At 40.0% G+C, this 17,357-nt stretch overlaps 1 pseudogene; it reads left to right on the top strand.

Moving 5' to 3' along the window:
• Positions 1-315: 315 nt before the first annotated feature.
• Positions 316-3,196, top strand: LOC140670694 (uncharacterized; annotated as a pseudogene).
• The last annotated feature ends 14,161 nt before the right edge of the window (positions 3,197-17,357 follow it).

The following is a 17,357-nucleotide window of genomic DNA, read 5'->3' as shown; positions in this document are numbered from 1 at the left end:
CGGATGTTAGCGGCCCTTTTGGGCGAGGGAGGCTAAGAACCCCCCGTATTCACGGCCCCGGTCGGATGTTTGGGAGAGAGGGAAATATTAGGGGCAGGCAAAACCTGATCCCCCTCACCCTTACCCCCCCCGGAACTGTCATCCGACCCCTTTCCTGGCTCTCTTCAGTCTCGATGGGCCGGAGAGAGTCGGTACTGGGGGCAAGCCCCCGATGATCGCCGCCGTCGCGCCCCCGCCGGGAGAGGAGCACACAGCTCCCTCTCCCAGGGCGTGACCGCAATCACCTACCCCGTCCTTACAGACGGGACAGCAGGGATGCAAACGGCATCCCTCTATTTTGTGTCCAGGGGATCCACACCTGTAACACAGGTGTCCCCTGGACACATTCGAGGCGCACCCGGAGCCCACATGCCCCAACACGAGGCATTTGTAGCACCTGGGAATCCAGGTGCTACCCATCCGTGTCCAGGCCCGGGCACCCCTGCTCCTACCCTTGAGAGTTGAGAAGACGGCCCTGTCCTCGCAAGGCTTCGCCCCTCCACCCTCAGAAAGGGAAGGGGTGGTTTTATCACCATTCCCTCCCCTCTTCTTTTTCCTCCTTTTAGGGCCAACTGGCCCTCCGTTTTTTACGACCAGGAGCCCCCTTCCGTCTCCCCTCCATCCGCATCCCCTTGCAGACGTGAAAGGGGAGCGGTCACAGTTGGCGGTATTATCGCCAGCTGCACCTCTTTCCTTATCAAGGCGCCGATCCTTTTCCAATCCGTTGGGAGAAGGACTGACGCCTCCCGCCGCATCGCCCTTATATCACAGGGGACCTCCCTCTGTGAGGGCATTTGTGTGGAGGAGGCAGACTCCTCCACACCCTTCATCACTTCAGTGGTGTCGGACAAAGCCTCCACCATCTCTACCTCCGCCATCGTCGGGAGAAAGATTTCTCCCTTCGAAGCGGAGGCGGCCATTCCGGCGTTGTTGGCGAACTCAGCAGAGGAGGTCTGCGACATCGCGTCGCGAGCTTCCCCCCAACTGAGTCGCCACCTCCCTTATTGGAGGTGAGGCCTGGACCTCCACCTCCCTGATGGCGGTTCTCCCACCCGCCATCTCACTTTTCTCAAGAAAGACCGCCGTCGAGAAAGGTCTAAACCTTTCGGCGATCTTCCTTCCTTCCACAGCCATCGCCTGGAAGATTTCTTCCAGCGATGAACTGTAGCCATCCAGGATGACCGCCGCAGTATGCAGATGCTCCAACATCTGCAGACAGCGTCCTCTGTCTGTGCGGCAGTCTTCATACGCTCCCCAGCCCGGTCAACGATGGTTCTCGCGTTCCCAACCGAGGACTGAAAAGCCTCTCCATTGGTGAACTCCCCGTTTCGGCCAAGACCTTAGCGAAGGAGTCCATCTGTGATATCACAGCGGACGCCATTTCCCCTAGGGATCCTGCTGGCAAATCCGTAGGTAGCTCATGGCATGATGACGACCCGGAGGGGGCTGGGATGATACCCCCTCCGTACCGTTGTTCGGTATCCGAACCGAGCGGGACTTCTTAAAATGCTTCGGCATCCATCAGTCTTCGACGCACTCTTAGCACCCTTCGGGATCACGCGGAGGTTGTGAGTCCTAGAACCCGACAACCACACCGGGATCACTCTCCGGGTGAGCCCCCCCACCACGTCAAGGTGGTGCGTCATCGAGGGGGCACCTCTTTAACCCTCGCCTCTCCTTCTATATCTCTTATTATCCCCTCTACCACCTCTTTTCTTTTTCCTTCTTTTACTTCTACTCTTATTATTATATTACTCCTTCTTTTCTCTCTATCCTCCATCTCCATCTTTCTTTCCATCTCTTTCATCCTTCTCTCTATATCTCCTCCTTCCTCTCTTCCCTTCCCTCTGTCTCTCTTCCTCCCTATATCTCCCTCTCTCTACTCTCTCCACACACGCTCGTCACTTTCGCTCTCCCTCTATCACTCTCACACACTCTCAGACCTCCTCTCTCACTTTATCCACCTGTTCACCTCACTTTTCACAGCCTCTTTCTCTCCACGTCTCACTACTCAATGCACCGGAAGCGGAAATCCCGAAATAACAAGTAATATCGATATTCATTATCGTTCTCTTGTTTTTGGACCTGATAATTCGTTCGACTCGAAATCTACATTCTAATCCGTACGGTTTCAAGAGCTGGCTGTTACGCCCTTCTTTCTAACTCATCCTTCCCGAGTCTGGACGTAACAGTAGTTTTATTGAAGCAACAATATTGAATGACTATAAGAGGCAAGCTGTGGAATATTGAAGGAGCGGTAAAACTAGACCAAGATCGCTTGAAGGAGTTAAACAAAAATTTAAAAAAGTTACATCGATACGGCAATTACGACGATGGGAAAAAATCATTGAATGTGGTAGTGGGTTGGAAAAATTAAAAAAATTTCTAAATATACAATTAACCATTTTAATGAAGCACTTGAAAGAAAAATCATCAATCATGATATTGATATCGCTCGATGGGCTTTTCAAGCACAAGTAAAAGAAAATGCGCCAAGATTCAAAGCCTCAGAAACATGGGTAAAAAGATTCAAAAAAGCACATAATATTGTGTCTCGGAAATAACAAAATTCGTAACAAAAAAATCTGTGCTACCAAAAGCAGACTTGGAAAATAAATGCGATACATTTATTACAAATGTAAAATATTATATTAATCGATATAGAGTGGAAAATATTTATAATTCGTATCAAAGTAGATTTCAGTTAGAATTTCACTCAGGTTGTACTTTAGCCGAAAAAGATATAAAAAAGATAGAATCTATATAGTACAGTCTGTATCATCAACCACGCATAGCTATACATATAATTCAACCGACTATTTCGGCTGATGGCAGATTATTATCACCTCTCTTTATAGTATTAAAAGAAGTTACAGGAACGTTTGGTCCAAGAGTACAGGAAACATTATTTAAGGCGCCTAATATCTTTGTTATGACTTCAATATTAGGCAAATTAACATCAAATTATGTAAACATTTGGTTAAAGGAAGTATTTTTTCCGAATGTCGGACCACAATCAGTACTATTATTAGATTCATGGAGTGGACATTGTCCTAACATAATTTCAGAAACTAAACCAGATTCTGCAACAGATATTGCTTTCCTAACTATTCCCGTCGTTACAACGGGAAAAATACAGCCATTAGACGTATACTGATTTTGGTTGTGGAATAATTTTATTAAATACTTTTCTGATACTGTTACGTTGTTAGATTTTGTTTTGGATCTTCATGCTAGAAATAATATCTTAAAATTACAATCATTAATGCACTATCAGATCTCGTCGCCTAGGTTTCAAAATTTATTTAAATATGCGTGGTTTCAAAGTGGATACATGCAGAATAGATTGACAGAATTTGAAACACCAGTATAATTTTGTTTTTAAAAAAAATTCTAAAGTAAAATGCGATATTTATGGCAAAACAGCAATAATAACTTGTTCTTGGTGTAGAAAATCGCTTTATATAACACATTTTTTTCCATGAACATCATCTTTGTAATGAATATATGTCATAAATGTAAGACATATACATTTATATACATAAACTAATTCTGTATTGATTTCTTTAAAAAATATGTTTTCAGTTACTGATGAATACTGATAAAGTTTTTAGCAGTTTTTCTTATCCATGCAATAAATGTTGGTATTCTTTTACTTCTGTCTAATAAAAAATTCTTATTCATATGAAACTACGTTAGTAACAATTTCAATCCCAATATATGCACAAGAGACAGTTATTTAATGTGCCACAACTAAAGAAAGAGCGCAACAATTTATAGCGCAGCGCCTATAGCACGAAGTTATCTTGTTTTCTCAAAATTGATTCATGGAATCCATATACTATTATACATGGATGGATTTTGGCTTTTGATACTCTTTAATTTTTGTTCTTACAAAATTTTTAAAATTTTGCAAAATAAGGGATGGGGGTGGTAAATTATTAAAAAATTTGATAATTCGAAATATATAAGGCTCCAATATTTACAAACACGTAAATATAAACTTGGCAATGAGAGCCATGCGCGGATGTTAATGCGTAAAATTTCTTTAGAAATTAATTCTTTCGCGAAATTTGAATCGTGCACAGGGCACATAATTTACTTGGTGTATTTTACCAAGAAATAGATTCTCATTTTTGAGAATTCTCTAACTCCCCTAAAGAGATGTAGACGAGAAAAAAATACAAGGCGAAGTCGCTGAATCGGGAATCGAACCCGAGTCTTTCGCTTGCTGGGCGATTGCTCTTACCGCTGAGCTATTCAGTTTCACACCGATATTTCTCTTGTCTATTTGTTTATAAACCTATTGATTGATAACCGAAAAAGACGATTTTAGCCAGCGTGAATTTAATAATTCGAAATATATAAATATTTACAAATACGTAACTATAAACTTGGCAATGAGAGCCATACGCAGATGTTAATGCGTAAATTTTGAAAAAAATTTGACATTTTAAAAAAATATAATGACACTAATGTAAAGAGTACAAAATACCATAAAACTTTTGTATGAAACATTTTTTCATATATCTTATATTTTCAAAGATATTCGCTAAAAACGAAATTCGTTATTCTTCGAAGGGTTGTTTCAACCCCTAAACGTTGAGATACGCTGCTAAAAAAAATATAAGTCTAATATTTTTTATGCTCTACAACATATCCGAAGGTCATTAAAATTGGTGAGGGACACTTCCAACTGTTCCCTTGTCAGTATCGCACTCTTTTATACAGAGCGGTACCGAAGAGTTTCCCCATTCCGAAAATCGAGTCAATTACTTGACGAAATCACGGATCACTTGATTTTTGTCGGCGCGTTGGTGGAAGGTAAACCCTGCGCATTCTGGCTTCGACTTTCGAGACGATAACTTAGAAAGACAGCCCCGCAATTAAACATGTATCTGACCGTTACGGTCTCTGCGTCGCTTATTATTATCATTACAATACTTATATTGCCTACAGTTCGGACATCCTAACTTTTGGCCGTCCCGGTCAAACATAGAATTAAACGAATAATAGCTAATAAATTATTATCATACCTACAATAAATAAAAAGTCGTATTGTCATATAACGGAACGCCGTTACTAACGGTCTCGGGGGCCGAACGGCCGCACTCTATTTATTGAGACTCAGCGCCTATGGGCACAGTATAAGTAAGTACACTCTGTGTCGATACCTTTGATCTTTATGACAACCATCTGCCATATTGTTGATTGTGTAAGGGCGCTTTAATTTGAATAATAGAAACTGCTTGACAACTATTATTGTCCAAATATATGCGCCAAATGTTTTGACAATGCTTGAATAGATTTACCATTTATTTTATTAATTATATTTTATTTAATATCAAATATGATTAATATAATTATGATATCGTTTTATTAATATTATTAATACAAAATAAAATTATAAGAATAAATAGATAGATAGATACATTTATTCCGGGTCCAGCAGGTTTCCGGGGTGTTTTCAAGGAACACCATACCCTTTACAATCTCCTTTCTCTTATCCAAACATACAGCATTTCATATTTACACTTTACATAATTATACTCCCGAGATTCTCCCTGAATCTCTATCAAACCCCTTCCTCATCCTCCACTTTAACCCTCCCTTTTTCTTCCCCGAACTTGGCCATTGTACAGCCTTACAAACTGTTTCCCTCTCCTTCCCTCGCACCCTACCCTTTCTCTCTCAACCCTATTCCTCCTTTCCTCCCCCTTACTTTCTCCCTGTCTCTTCCTCTCCTTTCTCTTCCGAGCTCTCTTCCCTTTTCCTCTCTTCTTTCCTCTCACACTCCTGCTCTCTCCGCCCTTTCTCTCTTCTCACGCCCCTTTCTTCCTACTTCCCTTCTCTTTCTTCTCTCCTCTGGATTCCCTCTGTCCTCTCCGTCTCTTAACAATTGACTCTGTGTCCATCCTCTCTTCCTCTCAGCCATCTTCCTCTTCTCTCTTCCTTCTTCTCGACTATGATATCCCTCTCCTTTCCCTCCTCTCTTCCTTCCAAACTAATAGCACCTTCTCCTTTTTCTGATCCATTTCTCGCCTCTCCTTCCCTCTATCCCTCAATCCTTTCTTTCTTTCTCTCAGACATACTCTTCTTCTATCCTCTTGCCTCTTTCCTTTTCCTTTTCTTCCTCCTCTGTCTCCCATCTCCTCTCTTCTTCTACCCATCTCCATCTCTTCCCATCCACGCTTAGTTCCCTGCATGTCGCCATCACTCTCCTGCCTCTCGCTCTTTCTCTTCTGCCTCCCCGATCCTCCATTTCGTCCTCCTCTTCTCCAACGTCAGGTCCTCGTCTACTCCCACACCCCAGTTTCCTCTAATTTCTCCTTCCCTAGCACCTCATCCCTGTCCTTTCTCTTCTCCATTTCTGTCAGCATCATCTACGTTCCGTCCTCCTTTCTTCTTTCCTCTATCTATTCCATCCTTAACTTCTTGCCTACTTCCCTCTCTACAATCCCTTTCACAATAAACCTCCTCTCCTTCTGATCCCCTCCTTCTATTCCTCTCCATAAAACGTTTCTCTTCCTCTTCTTCTTTCTTTCCTCTTTTTCCCTTCTCGCTCTCGCTCTTCTTTCCATTCCTTATTCTTTCTCCTTTCTTACTCTCTCCACTCTTCCCTCCATCCTCTTCCAGATATTCTCCCACTTTTCTTTCTTCTCTTTTTCTTCCTTTTTTTTCTCTTTCTCCTCTCTCTTCTTCCCCTTGCCATTCCGCCGCTCTTCTCTCCTTTTCTTCCTTTTTTGCCTTTTCTCTCCTCTCACACTCCACCTTTCCTTCCCTGTTTTCTCTCCTCACCTCTAGCTCTCCGCAAATCTTCCTTACCACCACTAACACTTCCCCCAAGCACTCCTTCAACTCTCTCATCTCATTCCTTATCCCCCTCAGCTCCTCCATCTCTCCCTGTCCCTTTTTCCTCATTTCCTCTCTCTTTCTTCTTCTTTCACGTAACACTTGCACTTCTAACCTCACTGTTCCTCTTTTCTCTCTCAACCTGACACCGTTTATGCTTTAGCCCTTCTTCTCACCCCTATTATGATCGATATCTCCACCATCTTTCTTCCGATATCGATCTATCGGATCCATCTCTCGGTTTTGCATCTCTTTCCACCGCTTATCGCCACCTGTCGTCCGCTGCCATTACTCCACTCCCCTTTCCCTCCGCCATGCCGCCCTTCTGCTCCGCTCTTCCGTACCGACTTGCCTCTGCCGTCTTCTCCTTCCCCTTTTCACCTCTTGGCTCCATTCTCATTCTGACCATTTTTCCTTCTTTTCTCTTCTTCTGTCTCACTTCTCACCAAATTCATCCTATATTCCTCTACCAACTTCCTCCGTCTTCTCGCATCCACTCCTTTTCTCCTCGCTCCACCTTCCTCTCGTTCCTTCACTTCCCAATTCTTCCACGTCATCCTTCTCCATTCTCTTGTTCCAATTTTCTCGTCCTTATATTTCTTTTCCCTGCTTGACCTTTTCCTTCATTCCACTTTCACTCACAGCACTGTCCTTCCGCTCTCCCATCTGTCCTTACTTTTTATTTTCCACTTTCCCTATCCTTCTAAAAACCTCAAAAATAATCCGATTTCTTAACTCGCCCATTTTCTCCATCCGCCATCTTTATGTAATCCTATAAGAATAAACATTATATATATTAATTAAATATTAAAAGCAAAAATATATAGTTGGACACATTTAAAGTAAAAAAGACATTTTATTTACATATAGAAATATAGAAATATATTGATATATAATCGATAAATTATACATGAATAAATTGATACATTTATAAGTATAAATATAAATACTTCGAGTAGTAATATCAATATCGATGCTATTATACTTTTTGGAAGATGTTAAAATTGATAAACATTGTTACGTCCACGGGATCGATATACAGGGTGTCCCCGAATTGGCGGATCAACTCTCGTGGGTAGATAGATCGTGTTAAACTGAAGAGAAAAATCTTATATCATTTTGCTAAATTCGCAATAATTAATGAGATATAAATTAATAAAGATCGGCCAATACGTGCCAGGATAAGCGCGCGGCAAATTTTAAACTATGTATATTATGAAACATAATATTATACATATATACATATGTATAACTATTATCATATAAATATTATGAATATTAATAAATATGAAGATTAATATTAATAAACTTTTATTTATTATGTAGAATTGTTATTTTTTATTATGTTTTCTTTGTTCTTTGAAATCTCGATTATAAAATATACGGATTCTAATATAAAGTTTAATTAAATAAATTTTCGGAAAATTATTACATGGACGAGAAAATTCTATTTTTGAAAGAATAGATGTCAAATTTTGCATTATATTAAATTGTTTAATAATAAAGAAATTTTCAAAAAATTTTGTATGTATTTTTTAAATATATTGTAGAAATAGAGAACTTGGAATAAGCAAACAGTCAAATGTAAATAGATAGATAGGTATATTTATTGATTCCCCTTGGGGTTTTCAACTCGATACAAAATTTCCTTAACCTAACTTACCGCTAAACGTATCTTAACTTAACCTAACTTGTTTTTTGAAGGGCTTGCGATCGTGGGCGACCCTTCTATGTCCCCCCCCAATCGCATACCCTCCCTACACACACACACCACCCTCTTTCCGCCGGACTTCTGCTTCCTCTTGCCTTAAAAACTTTATTTTCCTTTCTCTTTCCCTTCCCCTCGATTCCATTCTCTCCTTTCATCCTACCATTCACTCTCATTCTCTCCCCCTCATTCATTCTCTCTCCTATCACTTTCCTCCCTCCCATCTCTCTCTCTCTCCACCTTCCTTATCCATTCCTCTCTCTTCCTCTCCTCTCCCAGAACCCATTTCACATTATCCTGCCAGCTCCCTTCTCCTCTCTTTCACTTCCTACAACCCTCCCATATATGCTCCCACGTCTCCTCCTGCCCTCTACATAGTCTACATTGTCTTTTCCCCTGCTCTTCGCAGTACCTACTCTCCTTCATCTCCCCCCAATCTAAATCTAGCCACCCTTTCCTATCTGTTCTCTCCCCATTCCTTCTTTAAATATTCCGGTATCCCTTAACTTTTTTATACCATCTATTAAATCTAGCCTCCTCTATCCTTCCCCTTCTTTCTTTCCTCTGCCTCTCTTTGTCGCTATCTTCTATTCCCTTATACCAGTCCTCCCCCGTCTTTTCCTTTTCCTCCATCTCCTTCATTCTTATCCCTCTATTTTTAAAAAACCCTTCGCTTTCCTCCTCCCACTTCGACCCAACCTCCCCTACTTTGCTCCTATCTCTTATCTCTTCTAGACACCTTGCTAACTCAACCCCCCTTCCTTCCCTTAACCTTTTCTCGTAGTCCCATGCTCTTCTTCTCGCTTTCACTCTTATTTTCTCCCTCTGTAGTTCTTTCTTTATCATGTATCCTGGTGTCCTGCTATCCACTCCCAGTACCCACCTTAAGTGTCTCTATTCTAGTTTCTCCATCCCCTCCCTCTCTCTCCATCTCCATATCTCTACCCCATACCCCAATACCGTCCATACCAGCCTGTCAAAGAGCCATATCCTCCTTCCTCAGTCCCTTCCAAATCTTACCTTTCCTATCCCCCATACCTGTCCCATTATTGAAGCTGCCGTCCTAACCCTTTCCCTCACCTGTGTCTCCTGTCCCCCATTTCTCTGTAGCGTATATCCTAAATATCTATATTTCTTTACCTCTTCCACTTCCTTCCCTTTCCATCTCCAGCTCCTCTTTGACATCCTTCCTCCCCTCTCTCTCCTGAACCTCATAATCTTCGTCTTCCTTATATTCACTTCTAGCCCCTTTCTATCCATATACCTCTAGCCTATCCATCATACTTCTCATTCCTTTCTCATCTTCCGTCACCAGCACTAAGTCATCCGCATACGCCAGCGTGTATATTCTCTCTCCCCCTAACACAACCCCTCTCCACTTTACTTTTCCCATTTCCTCCTCCAGATCTGCAATCAATATATTGAATAACATCGGGCTTAGCGGGCATCCTTGCTTCATTCCCCTCCCCGTCCAAAAACTCTCCCCCATTCGCTGCTCTATCCTTACCCTACTTTTTGTCTCTCCCAGTCCCTCTATCCTCCTTATCAGTCCTTCTCTCACTTCCCGCCCTCTCATCATTTCCATTACTATCCCTCTATTTACTGAATCAAACGCTGCCGTCAAGTCCATGCATAATGCCACCATCCCTCTTCTCCCCTCCAATTGCCTCCCTATCAGATAATTCAATACATATATTTTATCCATCGTCCCCATCCCCTTCCTAAATCCCGTCTGATTCGGCGGTACAATTCCTTTCCCCTCCACTTCTTCTCTCAGTTTTTCCGCCAGTATTGCCGCATACACAAGATGTATTATATAATGTTGGCATCAGTGTCACCCCCCTGTAGTCTCCCACTCCCTCCCCCTTTTTTATTGGTATTATCATCCCCTCCTTCCATCCCTCAGGCCACCTATCCCCTCCCCATACCCTATTACAAAACTCCTATGTCCACCTCTCTAACCTCCTTCCTCCGTACTTCCACACTTTCCCTGGTATCCCATCTATTCCCGTTGCTTTCTCATTCTTTATTCTCCCTATCACTTCTCTAAATTCTTCTAAGTCTATCTCTTCCTCCTCCTCTCCCTATACCCCCTTACCACCCTTTCCTCAACTTCCCCCAGCAACCTCATAAAGTGTTCCCTCCACTCATCCATCTCGATATCTTCAATTACTCTCTTTCTACCTCTTTTCCTCTCTTTATTTACTAATTCCCATACTTCCCCCTCCTTAATTTCCCTTGCCCTTTTCTCCCATTTTTCATTATCTTCTTTCTTTTTCCTTTCACACAACTCCTTATACTCCCCCTTCTTTCTCTTATACCTCTCCCCCTCTCCTCCTTCCTTTCGCCAAATCCTTAACTCTTTCCTTACTGCTCTCTTCCTCTCTCTACACTCCACATCCCACCAACCTTCTTTCCCCCTATCTCTTCTTCCCCTTCCCTCCTCCATCACCTTTATTGCCTCCTTTATCTTTTTTTCGATTTCTTCCCATCCTTCATTCTTCTTGCTTCTTCGTTCTATCTCTCCCAGCTTTTCTCTGAACTTCTTTTTTCCTCCTCATCCCATACACTTCTCCAGAACCTCTCTCTCCTTTTTCTCTCCTCCCTACCTCTTCCTTCTCCTCTTATCCCATACTTCTATCGGGTGATGGTCTGAATCTCTCTTATCCCCCACCCTTACATTCCTTATCTTTTCCTCCACCTCCCCATCTCCTATTACATAATCAATCACTCTTCCCTCCTGTGAACGTGAACTCTCCTTCCTCATCTCCTGTAGTCCTCCCATTAAGGATTCCCAGCTCTCATTCCTTTAAAAATTCTATTCAGATATCTACCCTCCCTATTCTTCTTTTTATCTTTCGATCGCCTTCCCTTCTCCTCCTGCTCTTCCTCATCTGCTCTTCCTCCCTCTCCGCCGTCCTCGCATTGAAATTCCCCCCTATTAACGTTTTCGTTCCCTCTTCCTCCACTCTTACCCATCTCTCTAATTCCCTTGTCATCCTCCCTAATCTCTCCCTCACGTATACTCCTATCACCCTCCATTTTTCTTCCCTCCATTTCACCCTCCCCACCATTATATCTTTCACTCCCCCTTCTATCTCACTTCCTTTTTCTATCCACTCTCTCCTTATACCCATCAACATATCTCCTTTAGGCCTCTCTCTCTTTCCCTCCCTCTTTGCCAATTGTACCCCCCATTTTAGCTCATTTGGTAACCTCTTTTTCATTCTCTTCCAACCCTTCTCATCTAACCACGTCTCCGATAACATCACCACATTTCACTCTCTTAACCCTTTCCAGAATTCTTCATCTTTTTTCTTCAAACCTGCCACATTCCAAAAAACCACTTTCCATCCTCTCTCTTCACCTTCTCCCCCTTTCTCTTCCTCTCTTCCTTTCTTTTCAGCCTTGTTCCTCTCCTCACTTACCCTACTCCCTAGTTTCCCCTTTGTTCTTCCCCTCTTCTCCACCCTTCCTCATCTATCAACCCTTCCTCTTCCTCATCTCATTTCCACCACTTATCCTCTATCATCGTCCTCCCGTACCCCATCCTTATCCTTCTTTCTGCCTTCTCCTTTCTTGCAATCTTTTCCATTTTCCATCTCATCCTCCTTTCCTGCCATGTCCAGTCTTCCAAAATTCTTTCTTTTCTCCCCCTCAGCTCACTCTTTTTCTTCCATATCTCCCTTCTCTGTTCCTCATCTTCCAGCCTCACTAACACCATTTCCCTATCTTTTCCCTGTCACCTCCTAGTTTTTTTACCTCCTTTACCTTCACCTCCGCCCTTATGTCCCTTAAGATCTCCTCCACCATCTCCTTTCTTTTCCCTTTCTTAATCTTCGCTCCTCTTATTATATTCTTCCTTCTCTCTTCTTTATCTTTCATCTCCATCTTCCTTTCTATCTCTTTCACCCTTCTCACCATCTCCCCTCTTTCCCCTTTTTCCTTCCCCCCGTCCCCTTCTTCCCCTTTTCTAACTCTATTACCCTCTTCTCTAACCCCTTAATATAATTTTTTAATTCTTCCTTCTCCTCCTTTCACCTCTCTTCTATCCCTCTTAACTCTTTTCTCCACCCCTTCATTCCCTTTCTCATCATCCCCTCCATTTCTTCCTTTCACCTCCTCATCATCTCCTCTAACCCTCTCTCTTCTTTCCTGTCCGGAGATCTAGCCGTTTTTCTACTTTTAACAAATATCTGCTCCTCATTTCTCTCCCACTCCTCTCTTTTCCTCTTTATCCAATCCTCCATATTCCCCTCGCTCCCTCTTCTCTCCTTTCCCAGCTTCCCGATTCTCCCTATACCTTCCGCCATTGATGCTTTCTTTTTCTCGCGCCTTTCTATTTTCTCCTAACGCCCCCTACGTTCACGCCTTATCCCCTTATGATCCGTCTTATCCCTCTGTCTACTCCTTCCTCTATGCCTGAGCTCTCTATGCCTCCTTCCTCTTGCCCACTTACCCTTCTTCACTATTCTATTCTCTATACCTAATTGTCACTATTTTCCTTGCCTGTTGATCCTCTCTTCCTCCCTATATCTCGCTCCCTCTGCTCTCTTCACATTCACCCGTCACCCTCACTCTTCGTCTTTCACCCTCACACACTCTCAGCTCTCCTCTCTTACTATAACCTTTGTACACTTCACTTGAAGAAATCTCTCACTCGCCACGTATCACCATTGAACGCACCGGAAGCGGAAGTCCCAAACGGCCAAATGTATTTTCTATTTTATCATATACTCTAAAATAGCTATATAATTTTAAAGTATTTAGATTACTACTTTTTTTCTAAAAGTAGTAATTGGCATGTTTCACATGTATGCTTTATAAAACAGCGTTTTAATAAGTATCCACAAATATACGTAAATGCATTTTCTTCCGTTATTGGCATAGAGCGATATTCATAGTTATCTATTTCTAGATTAACAGAAGAAGCATTGTTATCAATAGCTGTCTGAATTTCCAACATATCTGTTTCATCAAAGTTTGTACATTTAAGTAATATTTCATCTTTATCAATGTCACAGTTTCCTGTATTAACCTGACAATAATTTATACAAAATAATTTTTTAGTAATAATTAATATTGCCAGTGATGAAATGATTCGGAAGGTTTGATATTTAAGCGACCAAACTGGCAGAAATAAGCTAAATTCATTTATTCAAAGTTAGAACAAGCTTTTTATGATGACAACGTTTCGATCTTTGGTTTAGGTTCTTTTCAAGTCTAAAACGTAAAAATCAACAATTTGCATAAGAATTGACATAATACAGTATTAAATAACTTTAATAATTATTAAGTTATGTTTGTTAACATTTATCTTACTCTAACAACAGAGCTCGCAAATGAAACGTATCTTTCAAGACGTTAAAAAATTAAAGCGTTGTAAGTTAAACATCACACGTACACGTCAAAAAGTAGACTAAGCATATCTTCGAAAACAGTGACAAACAAAACGCGCCTGAGATCAAAGTTCTTTAAAAATAACTGAGAATGTTATTATATAAATCGGGTTTAAATTTTTAATGTCTTTTTTTTAAATTAATTGTTATCATAAAACTTAATAAAAAACATTTCTGCAATTTCTCTTTTTTTAATATGCTTTTCACAATGCAATATTGTCGGTGTTGACCAGTTAAAATTATGCATGAAATCTGTCCTATGTTTGCTAATGACCGAATGATTGCTAGCGTGCATTTTTATGTTATTTCTGTGTTCTTTTATCCGTGTGTTTAAATGTTTTTTAGTTTGTCCGATGTACGTTGCGTCACAGTCATTGCAGTCAATTTTGTAAACAATCTCAGTCCTATCAAGTAAATTCTGTCTATCTTGTAGCGCGCGAAGTTGGTTGAGCGGGTATAACACGGCGGTGTGAAATAAAATAAGGCGGCATTACATAGATATAAAAAAAAGAAAATAATAAATGGACGTTATACAATTTAAAAAATATAAAAGATTCTTATAAAATTTGAGTTGTGTTTATTTGCTACAAATTCAGAAGTGGGATATAAGAATCTAGTACTGCTATGTGCGTACGAGACGAATACTGCTGTGTGCATATTAGCATTGCTGTGTGCGTGCAAAAGGAAGAATTTATTGAAACAAGTATTGCTGTATGCATACAAGGAAAATCTATTGTACTAGTTGTGACAAAATGGATGCAAATGCGCTTAGTGTGATACAATTAAAAGATATTTTACGACAACATCAATTGTCTACGTCAAGATGTAAGGCTGAACTGATTGCAAGGATACATTAGGCAGATCCTTCTGGGGCCTGGATTGGGGACTGAAGTAATTCAACAGCAAATATTTGAAGATAACTCTGAGGATGGCGATCAAGAGGAGACTGTACGAGCAAGAGAAATCATTCCGGAAGGTGATAATTTTTTTCAACGAGAAATTGAATTATTATCAAGAGAACGTGAAATAATGCAAAGAGAGATCGAACTATTACGTCGGGAAAATGATTTATTACGAGCGTCACTAAGAAATAGCCCAAGAAATAGTTTGTCTACAGTTTCCCGAACTACATTGAATATCAAGAATGTCAGCAATCTTCTCAGTGAATACAATGATTCAGGCGATGATTTTGAACGTTGGAGAGCTCAAATTAATTTACTGAGAGATACATATGAGCTTGATGAAAATGCTGCAAAAATATTGGTTGGGTCGAAATTGCATGGGAAAGCAGCCGATTGGTATTTTTCTCTAGTTGAACATTTGTCGATGAAGGTGGATAGACTTTTGGAGAAAATAAACACGATGTTTAACCAACTTTTAAACAGATTAGAAAGAAAATCGAATGTGGGAAAAAAATGAATTATTTAGCGACTACTGCCACGATAAAATGATTAAAGGAAATAAAGTTCCAATTGCAGAAGAAGAAATAGTTGATTATATAATCGAAGGAATACCATCGAAGACATTAAAAAATCAAGCGAAGATGCAATCTTTCAAAAGCATTTCAGCGAATTAATTTAAAAGATATCTTTCAAACTCATCGTAAAAATTCTAAGAACTTCAAGTCTAATACTGCTTCGAAAACAGTCTCAAAAGACAGTCCAAAATTAAATGCTAGAGGCATTATAAAATGTTATCAGTGTGGAGGCAGGCCATTACGCGAAAGACTGTTCTGCAAGAAATAAGAAAATCAAGGAATCGAGTTAAAAAAAAATTTAATTCGACTAATCGAAAGGTCGACGGACAAGTAGGACTAATTAAAGAAGATAAACAATCGGTGTCAGAGGAAAGCAAATCCGACAATTACGAACATTCCGAAGAGAACGACGAGGATGACGAATTCATTTCGTGAATGTGCACGGAGAGCATCGAGATGAATTTCAGAGAGTGACTGATTTACAGGTTCAAGGAGGCATATCATTTTCATGTATCGCTCAGATCGACACAGGATGTCCAATTACTCTGATTCAGGAAAGTTTAATAAATAATAAAAATTTGCAAATTCCAGGACCGAAATGGAGTAGATATCATGGTATTAACAATTCTAAACTAAAGGTAAAAGGAATAATTAAAGCTGATATAACGATGGATAGATATAATAAAACTATTGGTGTAGCGTCGGATAACACGATGTCTGTTACATTATTAATAGGTAGAAATGCATTAAAATCTTTCAATTATCGTTTGACTAATAATCCAGATTTTGATAAAGCAGTAAGCGAAATATTACTTATTTGGAATGAATCAGAGTACAATAATATCAATGTAAGTTGTGATATTTCGGCAAGTACTCGTAAATTATTTGAAAATATCTTTCGCGACTATTATGTAAAACCTGTTAGACCAGAAATTCCTGATGTTAAAATAGAAGCAACTTTAATTTTGAAAGATGATAAACCGGTGCAATTTGGCACTCAAAGATTAGGTTTTTCAGAAAAAGAAAAAGTTCAGTAAATTTTAGATGATTTATTGCATTTATTATATAGAAATATAATAAGAAAAAGTATTTCAGAGTATGCTTCCCCAATTACGTTAACTCGGAAAAAATCAGGAGATATTAGGATGTGCGTAAATTATCGCGCGCTAAATAAGATTCTGGTACGCGACAATTATCCATTACCCTTGATTGATGACCAGTTGGATGCATTACGGGGCAAACGATTTTATAGTTCAATGGACCTTAAAGACGGTTTTTACCATATTGCAATGGCGTCAGAATCGATAAGGTATACATCATTTGTAACTCCATTAAGTCAGTTCGAGTATTTACGAATGCCTTTCGGCCTTAAGATTGGACCACAATTGTTTCAACGGTTTGTAAATGAAGTCATGTCATAATTAATAAAAGATATGGCAATGTTGTAATTTATATAGATGATATTTTAGTTGACTGAGACATTGGAATTACATCTTGAGATTTAAAAAAAAGTTTTTACAGTTTTAATTAATAATAAACTCGAATTGAAACTGGAGAAGTGTGCTTTTTTATACTCGGAGGTGAAATATTTAGATTATAAGGTATCGAAAGAGGGAAAACAACTTACAGATAGGGGTGTTATAGCAGTACAGAATTTCCCTGAACCCAAGATAATTAAAGAAGTCCATTCTTTTGTTGGATTAGCTTCATATTTTCGAAGATTAATTAAAGATTTTTTTATTATTGCGCGACCATTATATCACCTTCTAAAAAAGAATATTACGTTTAAAATTGAAGAATGTGAACAAAACGCATTTGTAATGTTAAAAAATAAATTAGTAGAAGCGCCAATTTTAGCTGTATATAATCCAAAAGCTAATAC

This window comes from Anoplolepis gracilipes, chromosome 10 (assembly GCF_047496725.1).
Source record: "Anoplolepis gracilipes chromosome 10, ASM4749672v1, whole genome shotgun sequence".
Classification (NCBI taxonomy): Eukaryota; Metazoa; Arthropoda; class Insecta; order Hymenoptera; family Formicidae; genus Anoplolepis; species Anoplolepis gracilipes.
Note: the sequence above shows the minus strand (reverse complement) of the source record. Positions and strands in the feature narration are given on the sequence as shown.